Raw genomic sequence first — 23814 nt, 5'->3', positions numbered from 1 at the left:
AGATTGATTGCTGAAATCAGAGCAGTTACTCAGAAGACTAAACATGTAATGAAAACACATTGTTGTCACCAGGCATTTCAACAAAGAAAGCATAAGAATATACACTTTCAATATGCTAGATTTGATGGAATTTATTTATTTATTTATTTGAAACAGTTAAGTGTGTACACGTTTTTAATGTAATTCTTTCAGTGCCTAAGATTGAGCAGTTTCTTACACTGTGATTGAGTTCTTGGTATCATTTCATTTAGTATGTAAATAGGAAAGTCCTGTTTTACTGGAAATTATGGGAAGAAACAGCTTCTTGGTTAGCTCCAACCTTGTGCTACAATGTTTGTATAACAAAAATGAAATCAGTTTATTTTGCATCAAGAAATCAATCAGATAATCTCTTTGGAGGAAATTCCTGACTTGCACACTTGCTTATACTTTCTATACTGTAGAAAACCTAACTAGGAAGGAACACTTTGAACAACTTTTGATGGATGAGCTCTCCTTAACCCTAATAGCAAGAAAAATAACAAGCAATTTGTGACTGTTTTTAGTTGCTGTTGTTTAGTTTTCATTTAATATAAACTTTACCATGAGTTTATTCTTAGTGGCATCCGTCCTATTTCCTGTAGAGTTTGCTGAGTCTGTTTCATATATTCTTAATTCATATTCTTTAGCACATTAGGTAGAATTGTCCCTTTGTAATGGATGGACACCTGAGGGAATCAGTCATGTTGTTCATGCAGGACAGATCCAAGTGACATGTAAGCTTGACCATGGGATATGACCTTGGGAGTGACTCAGGGTCCCTCTGATCCATTTCCCAGTCCCGATCACTGCATCAAAATGTTACAGTGAGATCAGAAAACTTCCCCTGGCTGTCCTAAGAGGTGTAGCTCTGCCTACGACAGACATAAAGTATAGCAAAAACCAAACAAAATAGCTGCCCACAGCTTGTAAACCTCCTGGAGCTGTGAGAACTACATTTATGTTAGTGTTTTCTAGAGGAAACTTTAGAGGAATAAGCAAATCATGAATAGAAAATGGTTTAGTTTTAGCTTGTTCCTTGATAAAATACATGTTGCCAAATTCCCTGCAATGCAACAGATGGTATCTGGTGCTGAGATACCTCCTAGCTACTTCATCTAGGACTCAGAAATACTAGCAAATTGCAATGATTTAATAAACCGATACTTAACTATGTGAGATTTTATAACTGTCCAGGGACCTGCACTTAACATGGAGCAAATATAAAATATTTTAACTAACCTTTTACCTCTCTCATGTAAGAATAACGTCACATTTGGTATGGTCTAAACTTACATCTGATAGCTAAAGTGACTCAAATGAAACACTACTTTTCTAGCAGTAACAATGTCATTATTTCATGATACATGTGTATGGAAAAAGGGGCGCATTAATGCTTTCTTTATGTCTCTACCACAACCTTTCGAGATAGGAAAAAAAATGTTAATCCACATGTCTCAGAAGTTCTAGGCTACAGTGGTCACTGTTAACTTAAGTAATAACACAACATCAGGCAACCTCATTCAAACAAGTCTGTTATACCATCTTCAAAATATGTTTGATTTATGTTAGCTTTTCAGTGACATTATTGCCGATTCCACAGTACAAACTACTTGGAGAAAGAAGGCTGTTTGAGAACACGTGCTAAGTTCATTTAGGATTTCTCTCCAAGGCAGGAAGAAGATTAATACAGCCATGAAAGCAATGGTCCTACAGCCTCTTCCAGCTCCTTTTCCAGTTGCCCGAATGCTAAAATGATCACTGAAGTTTCCTCAGGAATGTCAGTATTCAGCCCACACGTGCACAGCTCCAGCAGAAGTGATATCTGCAAGCCTGTGCAGAAGAAACACCCCAAACCTGACTGGCAGCTGGCCAATTGGCTGTGATCAGTCTCCAGGGCTGAGTCTTGAGTCTGGACGGCTGTGTCTTGGTAGTCAACAGTGTTGGCAGTGCAGAAGTAGAGCACATCACATGTTGGCTCCTTGTGAAAGAGTGGCTCCAGCTCTAGTAAAGTCTGCACACAGTTGGGCAGCACTCAGTTTTAAAAACATTCACACAAAAGCTGGACACTGCCCAAATTGCAGGTCTGAGGAAGCTCTGCAGATAGTTGTCATTGTGCTTGAAAGGAAAAAGTTGAACACCAGGAGCTTGTAAAGTAAAAGGGGGAGAGGAGAGGAGAGGAGAGGAGAGAGGAGAGCTAGAATTCATCAGCTGTTCTATGTTCCTGAAGGTCCTTGTCCAAGCACTGTTGATGAAACCAGACCTATATTACAAACATCCTTTTTCCCAATGTCTGCTTTCACTCCATGCTCATGAAAAGGGAACATGGAGAATGTCTGGTACATTTCTCTGCCCTCTTAATGCATTTATGGATCATTGTTTAAAAAGAGGAAAACAAGGAAGGTGAAAATAAGGTAAAGAGATTAAAAAGCAAACTAAGCAGCATATTAACACAGTGAAGCTTACAAAATGCCATCTGCTTTATGCCTCGTCCTCTTTTGGAGGTTGATCCTGTAGGGTATGTAGTGCTCAGGCGATTCCCTGTGGCACACACCAGAGCATGCATAACGTTAAGTGCTTCATGGGATCGTCGACAGAGTGCCAAGCACTCCAGGAATCACCCCTTGCTTAGTTTTTCTGCTTTCTTAAAAATCACTTTTCATCTTTGAGACCTAGCTTCTCACTTCTGTTTTCCTTCCATCCTATCCCTCACTTTGTTGCTTTACTAAGCTTACTAGTCACCTTCAGGGAGGGTTAGGCCTCAGGTTTCCCACTGAAGAAACTCCAGGATAGGCCCCAGTGAGGACAATATTTTATACTGAACAATGGTCCTACCTGGAGTTATTCAAAACTCCTTTCACTCAGTCTGTGAAAAATGACAAATTCAGCTGCAGAGGAGAAAGGAGACTGTAATAAATCCTCAGGCATTGTCAGCATATATTCCATAGGGGCAATTGGCTGTTAAATCAAATCAAAGAAAACCCTTAGAGAAGTAGGCCCTGTGACGTGCCTAACAGAATACCCTGCATGAAATACTTCAGTTCCATAACTCCAACCCAGTTGTCACCATGGCAAGCACTAAGTGATTTCAGCCTCCATTTTTTTCTAATAACACTGAATCATTGTGAAGATTAGCTTTGTTACTATTACTAAGCAAATTCTCAAACTGTAGAGTCAGATGTGTAACTTGCTTGAAAAGTATAATTAGACAGGGATGACGAGGCAAGCAGAGACACATTGCTGACATGGCAAGCCTGCTCAAGTCTTCTGTTTTAAGGTTAGGTTTCTTCAATTTCCATAGGAGCAGATCATTATGCAGTGCTTTAGAAATCAATACTTAGTGCTTTAAAAACATCATTTTCCACAGCATGGTCTCTCCCATGCTTCCTACCCATCTGTGCATCTATATATGTATGTGTGCATGTGTTAGTCATCTCTGCTCATTCTTCACATCCCTCACAACAAAATGTTACCAGTATTACGTATCTCTGGCCATCTTCAAACAGCTGCTAGATTTTCTACGCAGCCTGCCAGAAATAAAAATACAAATCAAGGAAATATTCACCTCTTCTCTCCAGTTATAAAATTGGCCTAGGGCCTGGGAAAGACAAAGCACAGTCTTCAGTCATTGATGAAATTAAAGGCTTAGATATCCCCACATACGTCCATAGCCTATAAGGCTAGAAATAATTCTCTCTGGATCAGAGAACTAGCTGTATGCCTAGCAGGACCTGAGATAACAGCTTTAAAATTGCCATGTAATTGAATATGAGAAAGACACTGGCTTTTGTTGTTATGTTGTTCTTGTATCCCTAAATTTCTAAGTTTATGTAGTGAGAAAGAATTCCATCTCTGAAATGCAGTGTCTTAGGGACACAAAATGACATTTTATGCCTGACATGGCCAGGGAACACAGTGCGTTGTACTTACGGTAAACAGCATTTTTCAGTGTAGCTGTACAAAGCACGGCATTCAGGAGGCTTTTTCTTCAGATCTCCAGTGCATGATAACAACAACAACAACAATTACAATATTTTCACTGCACACAGAAACAAATGCCGTGAGCAGAGGTGATGTAAGCAGTAGAAATTCTATGAATTATATGAACAAGTCTCTATATAGCTTGGAACTGAGCCATCACATTAGAACATCGGCCCTACCAGGACATGGCCCTAGATTTTAGAAATCCTGAGATCCTCAAATCAAACCTTTTGCTCAGATCCAACACTTCCTATAAGTCGCAGTCAGCAACATTCTTCTGTCTTGCAAGAAAGTCCAGTGGGTGCAACCACTGACACTTGAATGTGTGATGGTGATTACATGGACCTTGGGCTTTCCAGCTGCATTTAAGCAAGTGTGGCAGGTGACTGCAAGCCTGTAAGTGGGCTGTGCTATGTACTTCAATTTTAGGATGAGATAATGGCCTTAAATAGTGTATGGGAAGGTTCAGGTTGGGTATTAGGAAAATGTCTTGGCGAGGCATTAGAACAGACTGCCCAGGGAGTTGGAGTAACTGTCTCTGGAGGTGTTCAGGAAAAGGGTAGCTGTGAGGCTGAGGGGCATGAGTCAGTGGGTATTGTGATGGTGGATTGACAGCTGGACTACATAATCTTAGTGGTCTTTTCCAGTCCTAGTGATTCAATGAATCTGTGACGGAATTTGTGTCTCTGTGTATAATTAGTCTGGGCGCTGCTGTTGAAACCAGGCTATGCTGGGTGTTCCAAGTCCTGGCCCTCATGGATCAGTTAGGTCTCCAGACTGAAATCAAGCAAGGGAAATCTGTGTCTCCTGTCACTCTTAATGTCACTGAATTGTGACAATGGTAAACAGTAGTAGTACATTGAATTTTGAGAGGCTCTTTTTAATGGATTTTTTTTTTTTTTAATTTCATACTAATGTTTTTTAGTCTCCTATTCTATTCATTATGTTGAAACAGCCATGATGGTTCTCAGTGAAGAGGTTAACAATGATCCCTTCATTACACTCACTAATTAAACTTTATTTTCTTCTACAAGACTGGCCTCTCAAATTCAGCCTGACTGCCAAGATTAGTTTGCTTTTTTTGTCAAATACTTAATAAAAACTTAGAGTAACTGAATATTTATGTTATACATGGTAATTAGATACAGCTCTGCCCTATGTAAGTTTCTGTTTGAAGAAATGAGCTTTGGAGATTGAACATTTGCTATTGATTGAACTTTTTTGGAGACATAATTATATATACAAAGTAAAACTTCTTTTTTTCTATTTGTGTCCAGCAGAATTTTCAGACTGTTTAGTTAAGGATTTTTTCAAAGTCCTTTTACTGGAACACATATCTTGATTTACAGTCTCTTTTAAGTAAAATGCAATAAAAGTGCTGATTAAATTAGCATTACCTAATGGGTGAAACTAGTGAGACATTTTGTTTAAATTAAATCATCACCTCTACAAAGATGTGAACTAGTTGATAGACTGTTAGATGCTCACAGGAAACTCATCTCAGTTCTTAAAATAATGGTAACTGGCCAAATAGTAATTTGGCAGTTACGGTTACTTTTAAAGTCACATTAGTGAGGAACATCTGTTAACATAAAAATATCCCAGATATATTACAGTGGTTTAACTGTAGTTAGTTTTGCAGTGCTTGGTTAACATCTAAAGGTTGAGGGGAGAACAAATATCTTATATTTGGCAATTGTAAGCTAGAACTTTTATCCATTGCTTGGCTTTGTTTGGCTTTAGACAAAGTTCCTCTGCTTCTCTTCAAACTGCGGTAATCCCTCAGCCCTTGATGTCATGAATTCTAGTTTTCCATACCCTTTATAACACTCTTTGAACCCTTAGCCCATATCATATGTTATGAATATTCTTGTTTTGGACAAAAAATGCTGGTAGTCATTTTAGACCGCAGGAACCCTACCTCTGACATTTTCCTGTGTGCCAATGCCATGGAGCAACAGCAGAAGTGACAGAAACACCAGTTTGGAAAGTTTGGGATGAGGAGAAGCAATGGTGGAAAGGATCAATGAAAGACATTACTTTCAAGGGTCAGAACATCACTACCATTGAGAGGAAATTCAAACTGTACCTAGGGAAGCCTCTTCATAATCAACCTTGGTTAAAGGTGGGTACATAGGTCAGGCTGTGGCTGCAGAAGGAGCAAAAGCCAAAGACTTGGCCTGATGAGCAATGGTAGCTTTGCAGATTATCAGTTTAGATCCCTCTTCCCCAGTAACAATATATTGCAATTCAGATATACTATTAAGCAATGATTTTCCTTATCTGCTTGCCATGTGACTGATGTGGCTTCTTACTCATTTCCCCCTCACTCAGTAATTTAGTGACTCTTCTACCAGACTGTTGTCCTTTCACTCTTTCCCTTCTTGTCCTTCTTGTTCAGTTTTAGTTGCGCAGAAATTGCACAAAGGTGCACCAGTGGAGGGACAGACTGGGCACTGGGAAAAATGTCTTCACTGTGTTGATCAGTAAGTGCTGGAACAGGCTTCCTTGTAAGGTAATTGATGCCCCATCTTTTGGTTAACTCTGAAGGGGTCATGCAGTTGGACTCAGTCTAACAGTTCTTTGAAGGTTACTTCCAACGGAACTCTTCAGCTTTGAAAGAAACAATGGCTGAAGAACAGCAAGTAACTTCTCTTGGGAACTGTATTGTAAATCCTTGGGTTTAGGACGAATAGCATCTTCTCTATGATTCAGTAATGAAAGAAGAAAGATAGTCTTTTGTTGTAGGGTCCTAACAGGGAGGACATCACTAGTTGACTGAAAATTAAGGCGCAAGACACACTTAAAAAAATATCCTATGTTTGTAAATTCATCACAAAAAATTACTCCCCAAACACATGGATCCACATACTGTTTCCAGTGTACATATGGCCCTGGCTTGTGGCCCTCACAGCAGGCACTGAAAACAAGCTCAGGATCTTCCTGTTAATTTAGTTGTGGAGGAGTTTTTTTTTCCACTGGACAAGTTCATTTGTCAAGGTGACCTTCACAGCCGACACTGAGCTTTAGTGTAGATAAAGAGTGCCATGTCAGCTAATTTCTGAAAATCAGCTCGGTGGCCAGCAGTGTAGGCACGTTGCAAAACAAAACTCTTCCTACAGGCACAGGGAGGATTTTTCTGTTCCACAGCTTTTGTATATTGGCATTGTGCATTTTACAGTCTTTCTTCTGTCATGCTCTTTAAACCCTCTTCTCTTGCATGGCTGATTTTACATCTGGATGATCTTGAGGTTAAATAGTTTCTTTTGAAAAATCCCTACTCTGTAAATTAATGTCCTCCTAGTCGGAGTTAAGAACACAATTAAATCTTAATGAATCATGGTTAAAGGTAGGAGATTTTGCAGATACCCTGACAAAGTCCAGACAGAAGCAGATCTTCAGAGATCTCCTCCAAGGTGTTTTAATCTTTCATGGCACCTGAGGAGCTGAGGTCAAGTCTGGACTGCCAGGCCATGAATGACTATCTTCTTCCTATCTGAATTACTGCTTTAAAATACATCACTTATTAAGTCTTAGGACACTGCCATTCCTCTACCATGAAAAACAAGCCAGATTTAGAGCATGTGTATTTAATGCATCTCAGTGTTAATGTAAAATCCAGACTGGAGAAGAGCCTCTGATTTTTGTTCACTAGCAGCTGGAATAGATCAATATAGAGACCCTGGAAATAGAAGTCATGTTTCAGAGGAAACCACTACATGATTAGTATCATGCCAGTTTAATTTCTGTGGAATAATTAATCCAACAATATTTCTACCAGTTCCTTTCTTGTAGTTTTATTTTCATACTTGCCATATGACATCAGTTAGACAAGTCCTCAAAGCAATTCCCCAGCAGCAATGACCTGTTAAAACAGAAGACTGTATTTAGAAGCAGAATCAAAAAAAAAAGAAAGGAATTTTTTTTCTCAGGGAGAAAGAAGTTTGGGTTGGGTTGATCAGAATAACCTACAGAGCATTTTTTGAGCCAAGAAAAAAAGAAGCCAAAATCAGACAAAGCTGAAACATATCACTGCAACATCTTCTAAATGAACTGCTTTGTTTCTAATTTATGTAGACTTAATTTTGAACAGAAAAGTAAAACAAAGTCAAAATTGCTGGGATCAAACTGTTTATTGCTCTTCTGAATTTCTACGTGAAAAGAAAATGGCTTTGTTTCAGATGAACTTTAGACGAAGGGTTTTTTCAATTCCTCATTTTGCCAAAGCCCTGACACTTTTAATAGCAAATTGTTTTGGACCGATTTTCACATCCAGATGCAGCAATGAGGTTAGGCATTTGTCTCAATGTAATGACAACCTATATATTTCTGCAGTCATCAAATGGAGTCAACAGGAGGTCTATTTTATTCCTTAGCATTTAATTTTCAAAGAAAGAATAGTATGAAGCCACGTGTATCAGAAACAGCCAGTTGTATGACATTCATTATGTTTGCTGAAATATTTCACTTTTTAGTTTCTATACATGACAAACAGGAAATTAGCACAGAGCTAATTCTTAACTGATCATGAAACAGAGTTACATCAAAACATATAGATGTAGTACTTAGGAAAATGGTTTAGTGCACAATATTAGTGGCAGGTGGATGGTTGGACTTAGAGGTTTTTTCCAACCTTTATGATTCAATGAATTAAGATACCAGTACAGGCAGATCTTTGTGTAATTCATTTTTCTGCCAGCTTCAGTAGAACACCTGTGTATATGAATTCACCACTATTTATTTGTCACAGTACAGCTGTGATTAGGACTCACCCTTGTGCTGGTCCAGAAACAGTCAGGGGGAAAAAACAAAACAAAACAAAACAAAAAAAAAAACATTTTAAAGCACATTTAAATAGTTAATGGCAAGACATTTAACTTAAAGATTCATTCAAATTGTAGTTCAGTAAAACACTGTATTTTGTAGGCATGTTTAATGCAAGGACATGGCAGAGAGATGCTCACTGTTACCTTGCTTTCAAGTATACTAAATGCCCAGTAAGCAGTTACCCACTTCCAGACTTTCACAGTTCTTTGTGAAAACCTCACTGTCCTCTCCTGTCATGGACAGCAAGGCAGACATCTTATCCATAGCTGAGCTGAACTGCTCTTTGGAGGTGGTTTCCTTTTCATCAGCTGCCTCTGGGAGCCTGTGGCACATAGGGCCATAACCCCCACATCTCAGTTCAACGTCTAGCATTAGATGAGATGACCTGGTGCTTACTGTGACACAGGAAGCGTTTTAATTGCTGACAGCAGCTGGAGAGAGGATAAGCTTACTGTGAATCACTGCAGGTTAGCTGGTCTTGCTTATTCCCTTCCATCCTGGCCTGCATATTTCTGCGCCACACAGACAGCAAGCTGCTAGGGATTTGGATTGCCTCCACATTTACCAAATGCAACCAAATCTCACCTTAATTTCTAGGAAACCACAGGGCATTGTTACCAAAGCTTTTGTAAATCTTATCAGAGAGCAACTTTGGGAAAAGACAATTCTCTATTTATGTTTATATATTTCTAAGCTCTACATACTTAAACTATTCATCTGATCAATGCTTAGAATTAAGTATAAAACGGCTTTTATTTCCTCATGCAGTAGCAGTTTAAAGAGAGTAACTGAAGAAGAAGTGAATCACTCTTTTGAAAGAAGAAGACATCCTTGAAGGAAGGAGAGGCAGTCTTCTGAATATTCAGCCTCTGATGGAATGCCTGTGGGAGGTGACACTGTAGACGTATTTAGCTGGGAGGACTGGACTAGCATCACATTGCTGTTTCACACAAAGCAACATTAGCTGCCAGGCACCTAACAGTCTCTCTCATTTTTTTTCTGCTGAAGATCTTTAGCTATATGTTTAGAGGAAGTGAGGAGTAACATAAAGCTGATAACCATAAAGTCAGATATCCTTTTGGGAGATCAGTTTAAGTATTTCAATGGAGAAGTAAGCTTGGTGGAGGGAGTGTAGTTGGACATTCTCAAATGCTTTCCATGTTTCTTGGGCCTCTTTTAACTGCAGTAACTGCCAGTGTTAAGAAACAATCTGCACATACATGCCCCCCCACCCCCCCAACCTGCAACTTCTGTCATCCCTAAATCTCAAGATCTTACCTAACATGGCAAAACAAACAAACTGTTATGGGACAGTCTATGCAAAACCTGGTGCTTACTTTTGACAGCATTCATCTGCACCTCCCACTGTAAAAAAAAAAAAAAAAAAAAAAGCAGGAAAGGCTTCCCCGTAGATGTTTGATAACTTCATAGCTGTTCTCTCACTCACGTCTCTTTCTTAGCTAGCACTGTGCACTTGAGAGGGCTCCTCATTAATTTTCATGTGGCCATTTACAATTTTGGAGTTGTGTTAATGGCAGGGTCTTATATTCCTTTAGCAGAAAACACATAAATTGGCTCTCTTTCTGTGCCACTCCACAGGGACTCTCCTGAATTATAGCACAGCTAGCACTGATTACTTTTTTTATTTCTCCTCTTAGGAAATGGATAAAAGGCTTAAGTTCTGACACAAACAGGAAAACACACTAAGAGGATTTATCCTAAAGGCATCTACTCTTTAAATAGTGATGGAGCAGTGTCAGTCCATTTCCCACAAGGGCCAGAAGCTCCACCGCTCTTTGTTCTCACAGCCCTTGTATGACTAGAGGCAGAATATCCTATCACAGGCTGTCAGATAGCTCCCAGAATAAGCAACTTTGTGATCATAGGCTGAGAAAGAACTTACTGCCGCTAGGAGCATGAAAAAGTTGAGTTTCAGAAGGACTCTGCACAGCTCCCTTAAGGATAGCACCAGGGATTTGTTCTGCTGCGAGGTAAGATTTGCAGAATTTACTAAATCAATAACTTAGCCTCACAGACCCTGCTCCCTCCCTCTTGTTTTCTTAAATAAGGAGTGACAGGAGAGGGAGTAAGCTGACAGAGTTATCACTAGTGGAATTTTCCAGCTTTTCCAGGCAGGAAAGGGGGGACAAAAAAAAAAAGATCTACTGCAGAAAAACAACTAGACAAAGTGCAAGTGAAAGAGACTGCAAGATAGGCATATGGATGTTGTTGTTTGTTTTTTTTTGTTTGTTTGTTTGTTCAAGTTGAAATAGCATGAAAATACACAAAAACCTAATAATACAGCCCTGTTTAATGTTTTATTGACAAAGTGTGTTTCTGTTGTATTATACTATGTTGTAGTATAACTTTTTCCTCGCTGTTTATGCTGTTTTAAAATGTATGTCAATGGAATAACGTTCCAGAGGGAGAAAAACTTTTACTTCTAGTCAAATTAATCACATTTCACATCACAATTCCCCACTTTATTTGCTTTCACTTGGCTTGGCATCCAAAAATTTGCCTTTTTTAGCCTTTATCTTTTGGATACCATACAGATGTTTGTGATGTTGCTGTGTATTTCATTTCAGTGTAGTGACTGTAATATAACTTGCGCCCAAGTAGAGGGTTATGGAAACCTGGCTTTAAGGGAAGAAGAAACTTATGGTATATCATTCAATGGCAGGAAAATGAGGTCTGACAGTTTAAGTGATACGCTTATACAGATTACGTAGCTAAATCAGCTAAAGTGTTTCTACAGTCACAAATACTTGATCTAAATCCCCATTTTTCAAGTTGTGCTCAAATCTGTCTTGGTTCTGTACAACTAGCAGGAAGGGATTTGCTGAGTTTTTGTAATGGATGCTTTCCATTTGAATGTCCTTCTGTCTGGTACAGTGCAACAAGGTCTGGTTGTGAGCAGCAGTTTAAACTGTTGATATAGTCATGAAAACTGAAAAAAATCAAGGTAGCTAAAAACCAGCACATTTCCTCATTGTTTTAATCAAACTGGAAGTTTGTTTATGAAACCTAAATCAATGAAAATACGGAGAGCAGGCTATCAGTCCAGCACTTGGGCAGGATTTCTCATCCAGCATGTAGGAATTCCAGGGGTTTTCTCTCCTGCTGGCTGGTCAGTGAGGTGTTTACATCTCCACATCTCCAGAGCAAAGATGAGGAGTGTTAGAGGAATTGTATTTAAGGAACTCCTGTTCCCTTAGTGTTTGCCAACACTGAAATGGCCAACACGATGTTTCCAGTTCCAAAGTCTCCCTGCAGTAAAATGTCATGAGCCAGGGTCATGACGGCTGACAGAAATAATACTCCTTACCTTGAGAAAAACTTTTCAAGGATTTCTTCCACTGTTGTTTCCTCTGTAGAAGCATCACAAGACATATACTGAGTATCAAAGGGAAATCTCGAAGGGCATGAGATGCTGCATAGCAGCGCAGTATAATGATCAGGATCCAATATGATGAGTACAGAATAGATTTTAGTTGACTTTGATCAGAAGGAAATAACAAGTGCTTTCATGTCACACACAAAGTTTCGCTGAAAGGAAGTTCAGGCAACTAGTGTCCCAGGTGATTTGTGTTATACTAGCTAAGTTATTGATTTAGAATATTTAGAATAAAAGAATCAGATCACCAAGTTTATTCTGAAATTTTTTACTGGACAGTTAAAATTCTAGCACTAAGAGATTCTTCTACAGCATATAAAGTTTCATTACGAGACTCAACAGTGTTCAGACAGGTTGGATGATAGAGCTTACTGGCACCAGTGGCACTGCCAAAACTACCTTCTGTGATTTTGCAACTTCTTTTTCATATTGATAGAATTCTGAGGGGTCTCCTATTGCTGGTTTTTCTCCTGATTGGTCCCAATGAAGGTGATCCAGTCCATGCAATGAAAAGATAACACACTCCTAGATGCTAAGGCTTTTCCAGACAGGATTTTGCAATGCAATTCAGAAATGATTCCTAATTCTTAACATTTCTGAGAAACAGAAATGCAGATGTTTCTAAATAGCTGAATTTTTTGTACTGCTAATGTTGTTTCAAGATAATCACCAAATTCTGATAAAGATGAACTACATGTTATCAAAATTTCATCAATTACTCTTTAGGAGAAAGCCTTTTAAAATTCATTGTTTTGGAAAACTTTTGGTGGTGAACTATGCATAAGCGATCACAGTGATATAGCAGCCTTTTAATTTGATACATCTTTCTCCTACACAAATAGATTTTGAATAAATTCTATTCCATTTTTATCTTAAATTAATCTCCCGTTTAGCAACAAATTAACGTTGATCCCTTGGTTCATGACTTAGGAAACATTATGCCACATATGTTAAATGGCTTTTTCACAAAGGCTTCATCTTTTAGATTATCAAAATGTTCCTCCCTTTGTTCGAATCTTTGCTGTGCATTCATGTATATATGTATGTATGAAACCATATATAATAATCTTCCCCTTAGGGTATTGTGTGTGTATTTCATAAAGGAAAAAGAGATTAACAGCACATTACAATACAAACAGACTGACTTTATGGCAATCTTACAGAAACTCATGCCAAACAAAAGAATAAATAACAGCTGTTTTAATCACAGCCAAATTTAAAAGATAAGGCTTGAATTTAGGTGGTCAAAATCCCAGGAAGCTGGACAAGCTTAATGTCTGCAGAAAAAGACAATGAGTGTAATAGTATGCAGTGAAGCTGAAGGAAAATTTTCAAATGTCTCGGTAACTTAAAAGCCTCAGTATCACCTGCAAAACCAAGTTTGCACTCAGGATCATTTACCCTCCCTGTAACTGAACAGGGCTTGTTCCTTAAACTCTTCAATTGCTTCTGAAACTGAGTTAGTGACTGTCCCTCTTGGTTCCTTTTGGATGCATAACCTGGAAGGACAGAAGAGACACCAGACCAAGCAGTTGATGAATACTAGACAAGTATACCAACTGAAGCCGAAGGGTTAGAGGTATAATCATCATTATTTCTGTGTTTTACTAAAAAGCTATCTAGTGTCTCTGTTTTTGATTAAACATGTGAAGAAGTGTTAGCCTGCTCAAAATCTTGTGGAAGCATTTTGAATCAATTGTAACTGATGTAAATATAGCTTGTGACTGGAAATCGGCCAGAGTTAGTGAGCCACAACAGTTCAGTCAAGATGCATTCTATCAAAAGTATGGATAAGTAATTCAGTGTCCTCAAGGGAAAGATGATATTACAGCTTCACAACATTCATAAAGTGCCTGTGTAGTGAAAGATCTAATATGATCATTAAAAGATGGATGAATGCCCTGTGAATTTTCATCCCCTAACATAGATCACAGCTCTTATCTAGACAGAAGTGGGAAGACACACATGTATTCACCATGACAAAGGGCACAGCAACAGCTTAGTTGTACCCATTTGATGCAAGCACATGAGCTTTCAGACATTATTGACTGTGTTTGCATAGCAAGACTAATTACTTTCTAGAGGCTTTCCACCCAAAAATATGCGTGGGGTTGACAAAGCTCAGCTACAAACTTTAGCTATGCTCTATAGGATGAAGAGATTTGCAGTTCTATTACTCACAATGTACCTGACTTTAAAATCACAAGCTGTCTCTTGTATCAGAGCTGGTATTCATCATAGTATCATAGTCATAGTCTCGTGCGGGTTGGAAGGGACCTTAGAGATCATCGAGTCCAACCCCCCAGGATTCGAGCCTCCTGTGTAGCAGAGCGGCACTTCTACCACTTGTGCTACACGGTATTCTTCATTCAGTGCACAGGAGCTCTCCATCCCCGAGTGTATCAAGTCTAAAAAGAATGACTAGAGACCAGCATGGCTGAACTGGGACCTGCTGGTCAAACTGAAGAGCAAGAAGAAAATGCACAGGCAGTGGAAACAGGGACAGGTACCATGGGAAAAATATAAGGAAACTGCTAGGCTGTGTAAAGATGGGGTCAGGAAAGCCAAGGCCAAGCTTGAACTAAACTTGGCTAGGGATGCCAGAAAGAACAAAAAAACAGGTGCTGAGGCGAATACTTCTTAATATCTTCATAAGTGACACTGACAATGGGGTCAAGAGCACTCTCAGCAGTTTTGCTGATGACACCAAGCTGTGGGATGCAGTTGACACACCAGAGGGATGGGATGCCATGGGACCTAGACAGACTTGAGCAGCAGGCCCAGATGAACTTCATGAGGTTCAACAAATCTTAATGCAAGGATTGAGGCAACCCCCATTACCAATACAAGCTGGGGGATGAAAGGATTGAGCGCAGCTCTTCAGAAAAAGATGTGGTGGTATTGGTGGACAGGAAGCTGGACATGAGCCAGCAGCGCACCCTTGAAGAAGGCCAACCATATCCTAGACTGCATCAAAAGAAGCACGGTCAAGGGAGGTGATCCTGCCCCTCTGGACTGGTGAGATCTCACCTGGAGTACTGTGTACAGATGTCAAGTCCTTGGTACAGGAGATACATGGACCTGTTGGCGTGCGTCCAGAGAAGGGCCACAAAAATAATCCATGGAATGGAACACCTCTCCTATGCGGATAGGTTGAGAGAGATGGGGCTCTTCTGCCTGGAGGAGAGAAGGCTGTGAGATGACCTGATAGCAGCCTTTCAGTATCTAAAGGGGAGTTACAGGAACAGCTTAGAAGAAGCCAGAATAAACCAGTAACTCAAAATAGTCAAAAGTAATACACTATATTTATGAAAAGCTCTGTCCCGTCAGTCCTGTTATGGTTCTGGACCACCCAGTGTTTGTACTTCCCAGGACAACACTAAAAGGCATTTTATACCTTTGTTAATGTGGTTGAAGCTAATACTGTCCAGCTATGACTTCTGCATTGAAGACTTTCTTCCAGTGAGATTTCTTCTGAGATTTCCTTAGAGATTTCCAAGAGCTATGTTTTACTCTCTCGGTGTCAATGTTAAGAGACATTAACTTCCAAACCTTACGCACAAAAATTATGCACAAAAATCATTTGTCTGGCTTCAGTAAAGCTGTTTTTAGAATTCAGAATTATTCACACCACTGAGGAACTGCAAATGATGGCATCATATTTTGTAAATATTAGTGGTCTCTAGCGCCAATAGTTTCAAGAGCTGAAATGTGTTTGAATGTCTAGCTTTGAAATACCTGGTATGCTGCAGCTTCTCTCAGAATGTTTATGGATGAAATATTTCAGATAAGTCTCTAAAATAAAATTAGCAGGAGAAAAAAAAAATGTAGTTGAGGAAGCTAGGAATCTGCTGGTTACCATCTATTGGTGTTCCCTGTTTTTTCTTATTCTGATATTTGCCTTTTTTATAGACATTGCAAAGAAATGTAACTTAATCAAACATTTCCAGCTCTCACTGGAGGACAGCTTGAGAATATCATTGATTTTTTTTGCTCCTTACACAGAAAGATCTTTTTTTTCACATATAAATAATGCAAACACAAATTAGAAAAGTGACACTCGAAGTTTAAGGTGTTGCTTTGACAATTCTCATGAAGTTGTTCCTTCTATCACCTTATAGTGAACGTGGAAATCATTTTAAGTTCACAGACTGCCTTTTATAATTAATTGATAGGAACTTTGTAGCAGTTTTTTGTTTCACTCTTTGTTCCTCTGTTGAAAACTGGAGAATAAAGTAAAAGATAAAGTAAGTCCATCATGTCCTCTGCAAATGTCTGTTCTTTTGGAGATCTGTGGTTTTCTACTTGGTGTACCCTGGCTGCTGGCTTTGTCTCCTTTAACTCTAAGCTTCTACTCTTCAGCTTTGCTCTGTCCTCAGTTTTGGTTACATGAACCATCCTCTGAACATGTCCAAATCCTGTTTTAACGTAGCTTGCTTTTTGTGGTCTAAAGGTGAAAATTTCACCGTCTTCAGCAAAGCCAAGAAGGTTTACCTCTATTAAAATGACCTATCTGCTTGGATGCTCTGATAATTTATTAATTTTTTTTAGAATTTAAAGAATGTTTTGACCCTGAACTTTTTGTAAATATTCATAACTGGTTGAAAAGAGGCTGGTGTGTGACTGTTTCTGATAATGCCATTGAAGAAACACACCCATCAGCTGCAGTCCTCATCCCTTCCCAGTGTTTGTGGCCCCCCTGTGCTATACTGGTGTCTCCTCCACATGGCTTGGTTCAGAAAGCTCTTCTCAGATGTCTTCATTGCTTCACCTCTGCTTAAGGCTCTCACTCGGCCCAGCAAAATTTGCCTTCTGGGAAACTGAAGAGGTAGGAAAAAAGGGACAATTTGGGGATGGTTGCAAATGGACTGAAATGGACTGAAAGAGTAATAGAGATGCTCAAGTCATTTGGAATAAAATCGCAGACCTTTCTTTACACTGACAAGAGTAATTAATAGACAATTTGCTGAAAAACTATTTTTCTGTCCTTTCTATACTAAGTGACATATAAATATTTTTCTTCAGGAAAAAATAAGAACGTAGTTCTTTGAGGCAATTCTTTCAGATACCTCAATTACACTGAGTTATTAAGCAGTCACACTAACAAAAGTAGAGTGTATTCAGCAAATGTAGGACTCTTTCCAAATTCATACAGTCTTTACAAATGTGCTTGAGTGGCAAAAAATAGAATTATGCACACATCTTGTTTTTCATGTGGCCACTACATTTTCCAGCAAAGTTTTCATTCCTTCTCACTGATTCAGTGTGCTGCGAAATACAATACACCATGGAAAATACAAGCTGAGGGTTCAGAATTACATGACAGCCAATCCAGAATTGCAGAGAAAAATCAAGATGGTGAGAAGTAATGTTTTTCATACAATATTTGTAATTTGTAATAACTTCGGAATTAGCAGTACCACAAAGAAGGATGTTCTGAATTTAAACATAAGGGTTAAATTAAGCCAGTGAGGCTGTAACAGTTTACAACTAGCTGAGAATCTGATCCAGGATTTTAATAATGATAGCATAAAGCTACTCCCCACTCAGTCAGAAGATTTAAAAGTATCTTCCCCTCATAAGTTTTTTTTTTTTCTTTTTTTCCAATAAAATAAATATTCAGTGTATTGCTTAGCTTTAAAAAACTAATGTACATTTCAACATTATTTCAGTCCAGTGACAAGAATACTTTTGAGCAGCACATTCCAAATTATTTTCTGTGGATCATGGAGTGACTGTTAAAATTTATTACTAAAATAAAAAAAGTATTCATCTAAGAGTCAACATTAATATTCTGTAGCTCAGTCATTGCCTTTCGTATACATTAAAACACATTTAAGGAAAACATTGTCCTAGGAAAATAAGTATTGCTTGTTTGCTTTGGTCCTGAAGCCGTTTTCTTAAACGTGTGTATTGATTACAGGAAAGGAGACAGTAACATCTGGAGTTCACTTAAAGCTAAGCACAGACAAAACTTCAAAGCATATTGCATGACTTCATGCTCCCTTTTAGTTTACACGTTCACTCTCAGGAAGTATATGCCCTCTTTCTTTGCTTATGTCAGGGACTTAAAGAGCTTGTACATGATTTATGTAATTGCATTAGAAGCCTTCCTGGAGATAGTATGGTCCAGTTCTTTATGATGCTTCCTTAATTCAGCCAAAATGATTCTATATGTCTCTTGGAGTGCTTCAGATAGACAAAGTTCTATAAACAATATGAGCTTATTAATGACAATAAGCATGCTAGTTCAAGGGAGAACTTATTTAGAAGGCTCTCAAATAAAAATAATTAAATATTCTTCCACTGTTATGACATAAATGGAGGCAAAAATAGAAGGAGAGCTGTAGCAAGTTTGAACACTTATGTTTCAGTACTTACTCCATGTCTGATGAGTGTTTTCATGTTCCTTTCTCTTTAAAAAATTAATTTGTAACACCATTCTATTTACCTTCCCTATGGATTTTACTTGGTTTGCTTCTTTGCCTGTTGAATAATTTATTCTTCATTTGAGTACCAACACTGCTTCAGTCCCAGAATTTAGATAGAATGTAATGCAATTGTGCTCCCCCTTTTCCTTCTTCTTCATATGACTGTTTCATTTTTGCTTGCTACTTGGACTAACGTCCTAGGTAGCTGCCTGCACTCAGATGCAGAATGAAATGTGTCTGCTTCGTGCTTTCTGTATAGCTTAACCAAGTAACTCATGCCAAGGACCTGTAACCTTACAGTAGTCTTTCCAGGGCCATCATATATCTTGATATTAAATTATGTCTGGGTGGAATCTGAAGGTTTTACATTGGATTTTGAGGTGCTTAGCTATCCAGCAATATCTCTGGATGACTGCCAGATAGCTAGAATTGATCTGAGACATCTAGTCAGCATGAGTAGATAAACAATATAGTGCACAAGCAGTGAGTCCAGTGTTCCTGAAAGGCTTGATCAGCACAGGGTGTATATACATTAAACAATCAGATTCCCTGGGTTCAGTGCTCAGGCACAAAGCATTTATACTGTACTTGCACAATAGATCAAACATTTCCTGGAAGAACGGAGTTTCCTCCAGTACAGTGCGTACGCCATGTGCCTATGTTTCTTCCTGGAAATACTTGGTCCTCCCTAGATATGTGGATGTATTGCATACAAAATTCATTGGACTTAAGCAAGCACCAACAGAACAGAACAACTCTCATAATAAAGTATGTTAAAGATGTGGCTAATCAGACATAACTTTGGCCTGCTGCAGGCCATGTCTAGATGTTTTTTATTCTCTCCATAGCCATTGTGATTTACGTCTACCATATTCTGCTATGATTGCTCATCTCTGTCTTAAGAATTCAAAACCAGCATATTCTGCTGCTTCTTAATGTATGAGAAAAGAATTCTCTTCCAATTTACTTGGGGGGGGGATAACAACATACTCTTGTTAGTGTTAATCATTTGGGAATCCCTGCTGCCCTTTGAGAACAGCTTTCTTAGGACAATGAAGACAAAATAGAGTCCCTTTCAGATTTTGACAGATGCATTGAAGCCATATAGTGCACTGTCTCTGTTGTATCAGGCCAGAACTGAAGTGATGTGATTGCCAGCATGGAGGGGAGGTCTGGGTCGTGTCCCCAGAGGTCATCGTTGCCAGCAGGCAATACCTAGAGAGCATATTCCCTGCTCTCCGCTGGCTCAAAGGGTCTGATTGTGAGAGCCCGCACACTGACACACACAGACAGAGAGATTATTCTGCAATGTCCATGCCCAGCCTCAGGGCAGCCACAATGTGGTACTTGTTGTAGATGGGGGTCATCCGTGCCACTGACGAAAATGTTGCATCAGAGAGCTGAAGACAAGGTGAAATGCATTTTTATATAGTGCAGGTAACACTGTCATACAGGCATCATGGCTGAATGTCCTGACTGCTGCTAGCACTTTGAAGAACTGAAGATTAGTTATGAATAAATAAATGAAACTCTTTTAAGTCTTGCAAGTCCTTTAAATCTTATAAGCTTTTTCTCTAATAAATCTTTAAATCCTAAGACTCATTAAACAAGTATTTTTGGTCCAAAAAAAGAAGTGTTTTCAGAGGTAGAAAGGATCTTTGGAAATAAAATTAATTATTTACCAAAGTATAATTTGCAGAATGATTTGTGTCATACAAAGGCATACAAAGTATTGTATATAGCTAATACAGTACTGTGATAGCTCAGCTTATTTTTGAACCCAGCTTTGTAACAGACCAGTGAGATTCATATGATTTTTGATTTCCGCTAGGCAAGAGGATGAAAAAAGTACTACTGAAGTTAAGTGCCATTTTGCATCTCACTCAAATACTCTGTTGCAAGAGAGGCTTGTGATGCCTCAGTGCAATTAATGAGTATGATAGGTTAAATGCTAGATGTTAGAGAAAGAAAGATGAAACTTTAGAGTCTACCGCCTACATTTTTTCTAACATCTGCATGACAATCAGAAACAGAAGTAAGCAGATGAAGTTGGGGGGATGTTGCCTGAGATATGCCCCTTTCTGTGATTAAAACCCACTGTTCACAGAGAGAAGGAAGCAAGCAAACAGCAAACTGGGTCACCAGGAAGGAAACAGAAGAAGAGATCTGGGGGAAGAGTGCTGGCGAAAACATGCTGTGAACCGTGCACAGAGGTAGTCTTTCCAGTTGCTGGACTCTGACTGGAGCTTTTACACATTTGAGGACAAAAGATAAAGGAAACACTGGTACATGACTGCTTCCTAAAAATTCAAAACAGACAAAAACATAGTTCTTAGCTAAGAGAAAGAAATTGTTTCCCTGCCAGTGCAAGGTACTGTCTCCCTTCTTACATCCAAAAAGAGTTAAGCAGAAAGAAAGTAATTGTTTATTTTGTCAGAAGTTGAGTAATAGTTATGATAAACTGTAAGAAAGATTGGGGACAGACAACAACAAAGTATTCTGCTGCTTTTGTGTTATTCAGGCACTACTGACTTCACTGGAATGAGTGAGTACACTGATAGAATGATTGTAATAAGCAAACGTGGCTTTTGATGCTCAAATGGCCAGGATAATTTGTTTCCTGCATCTTCCCCTTTCCTGTAAATGTGACTAATTGTGATGAACTTAATTCAGGACTCACTGAATTAAATCAAACGTAATGATCCACAAGAATAAGATATCCTGTCTCTGTGTAAACAAGGATTAAATGCTGGTTTTAACTACAAGGTGGCTTTATTGCTCTCTGTCTGTTTTATGGATTTTTACCACCCGTTACTTAATTAAACTGAAAACACAAGCCTAGCTTTCTCATTAGTCAGCCCATGAGCAATCATTAGGTGTCACTGAACCAGTTCTTCATGCAGTGTGACTAACCTGTGCTTTGGGGATAAGATAAGTGCTTACTGGATATACCATGGCTATCCTGAAATCAGTGTGTGCTGGCAGACCCCCAACAGCTTACTACTGCTCAATATACAGAACATAAATCATAGGTTCAGTGGGCCTACTTTGCCATTGCATTTTATCAGCATTACAGACACAACAAAATTGCAAACTAGAGTCACATGCAGACAAATCAGCCTCCCTGTGTCCCATGGAAATACCCCGCTTATTTGCAGAAATGCTCTCTACATGATACCGTCATGTTACTCCATACTGGCACTGTTCCTTGTGTGACTGATGCCCAGCAACAGAAGGGTTCTTTGATAACATTGACCATTGTAGTAGGCTTTTCCCTTCTTTCATTTTCTTTCATTTTCAAGTATATTGGCTTGTATCTGCATGTGCTTTTGTTTTGTTTATAATTTTATCCTGAAAATAGTTTCAGCTCTTTCAGTGAAATCACTGTATTTTTTGTTTAGTGTTTCATCATATTTTTCTACCAGTGTTTTCCATCTAGAAAGCTAGGATATGAGACCCCTCTTGCATTCAGTTTCAGTCAGCCTTTCAGACTAGCTCACCCCTGCCTGTGTGTGTGAAGGACCAAAAGAAAAGGAGCATGAACTTTGTGATTGGTCCTTGTCTAACCAAACTGGTGTTCAAATTTTCTGTAAGAACAACATACTTGACTCAGAAGAAAAAAAATATATCCTTGTAAACTTCTCTATAGACAGTGAGGAAAAGGGCAAACAAACCAGAAAGCCTCAAGGGTGAGAAAGATATAAGGAACATAAGTTTCCTGCTGCCGGAGTTCCCAAGTGACAGGTAACCTGGGCTTGTTGAGCTATTTCTGAGACAGGCATGCTGAGTCAGTACTCGTATCCTCCAAGAAAGAATTAAAAGCAGTGAGGAATATGCTTTGCTTCCTCAGTGGGAATTCTTTCCTTTTTCCTGAAACTGTTTTCAACAGCTTTGAGTAGAGGAAGTGGAGACAACTGCCATTATCACATAAAACAAGACCACTTCCTCCAGGACAGAAGCTCCAGGTATATGGGTCAAAATGGCAGCCAGAGAACTTTCCCAGCACACGTGACTGAGAATAATTGGTGAAGATTTGTACCAGACTATCTGGAAGCATGCTTCAGTTGTTTACCAATAAGGATAAAGCATCTCTGCCTAATCTTTCTTGTTACAGGAATTTTACACAGTGTGATTTAATCTGGGCTGAGATAACAAGTTTCAGATATGAGATTCTCAGCAGACTTTGTTCAGTTGATTTTCAAAATAGCTCCATACTTTTAATATTGTTGTAAATGCACATTAATTACCCAGTAACCTTTGACGTATTTGGTAAAGCTGGTTGTCACAGCAGTTGTTGCCATGTTACGTGATCTGTTTTGCATTTAGCTTTTCGGTATGGTAATATTACAGAATCACTGTGAGGAGAAAAGAAACAACCCGCCAAGCCTCTTTCTTCCTAATATGGTGAAATGAAAAGCCTTGGTTTGAGTTAGCTGTTAAAAGTGCTGTTGGAGTCAAAGCCCAGGGATCAGTCTGATGTGGTGCCCGAAGAGCACAAGGGTCATGGTCAAGACTCTCACTGGGAGGGCAGGAAGTGTTTAAATTCCCTGACCATGACTAAGTGATGGAAGGCAGCAATGTGAAAAAAAAAAAAAAAAAAAAAAGGAAAAACTCTTCTGCTCATCCCAGCATGCCTTTGATTGTTATTTCTGTGTGCAAGAGTGTTATTTCTGTGAACGCTGTTCTGGGCTGTGCTCTAGAGCAGATGTGAAAACTTATTTTTTAACAAAACTTTAGACCAAGACTGGTATTGATACACAGTGAGCAGCAGTGTGGGGGGCTCAGGCAGAACTCCAGGCTACAGAGGAAGTTGGGGAGGGACACAAGCCCTTGGCATAGGCTCTCTCCTTACACAGCACTGAGTGGAAAGGGGCCCCAAAGGCCTTGAGAGTGCCAGGAAGCTTTGCCTTTTTCCTTATTTGTGTTCGCTATCACCTCTCAAACAAAGGAGCAAAACTTGTCATAGCAGTGAGCAATTGGCTAGCAGGGACTGCTTCCCCATCCCAGCCCTCTCCCCACTGACTGTACAGTTTTCCTGGCTGCTTCTCACGGGTTCAGCTTCTCCTAGTTAACATCTCTGCTTCAGGACACTTGGCACAATACTCGTGATATCTCTGAGGCCCACTGTTTTGTTTCCTCACTGGTGCTGAAGGCAGAGAG

The 23814-nt window shown here is 39.2% G+C and overlaps 1 protein-coding gene across 4 annotated transcripts in view; it reads left to right on the top strand.

Annotated features, from left to right (window-relative positions):
* ARHGAP28 (Rho GTPase activating protein 28) overlaps nt 1–23814 on the top strand; it is a 73616-nt gene that overhangs the window by 13617 nt on the left and 36185 nt on the right. The window contains exon 1 of one of the 4 annotated variants that reach the window (XM_015855288.2): nt 10549–10817. The exons of 1 other annotated variant lie outside the window; for it this stretch is intronic. The gene's annotated coding sequence lies outside the window, so the exon portion shown is untranslated. Of the gene's footprint in view, nt 1–10548; nt 10818–17031; nt 17052–20748; nt 20868–23814 lie in introns of those variants that run through there. 2 more of the 4 variants (XM_015855290.2, XM_015855289.2) reach the window with 2 other exon arrangements.

This window comes from Coturnix japonica, chromosome 2, assembly GCF_001577835.2.
Source record: "Coturnix japonica isolate 7356 chromosome 2, Coturnix japonica 2.1, whole genome shotgun sequence".
In the NCBI taxonomy this organism is placed as follows: domain Eukaryota; kingdom Metazoa; phylum Chordata; class Aves; order Galliformes; family Phasianidae; genus Coturnix; species Coturnix japonica.
The sequence above is the reverse complement of the archived record's forward strand: the minus strand, read 5'-3'. Positions and strand labels throughout refer to the sequence as shown.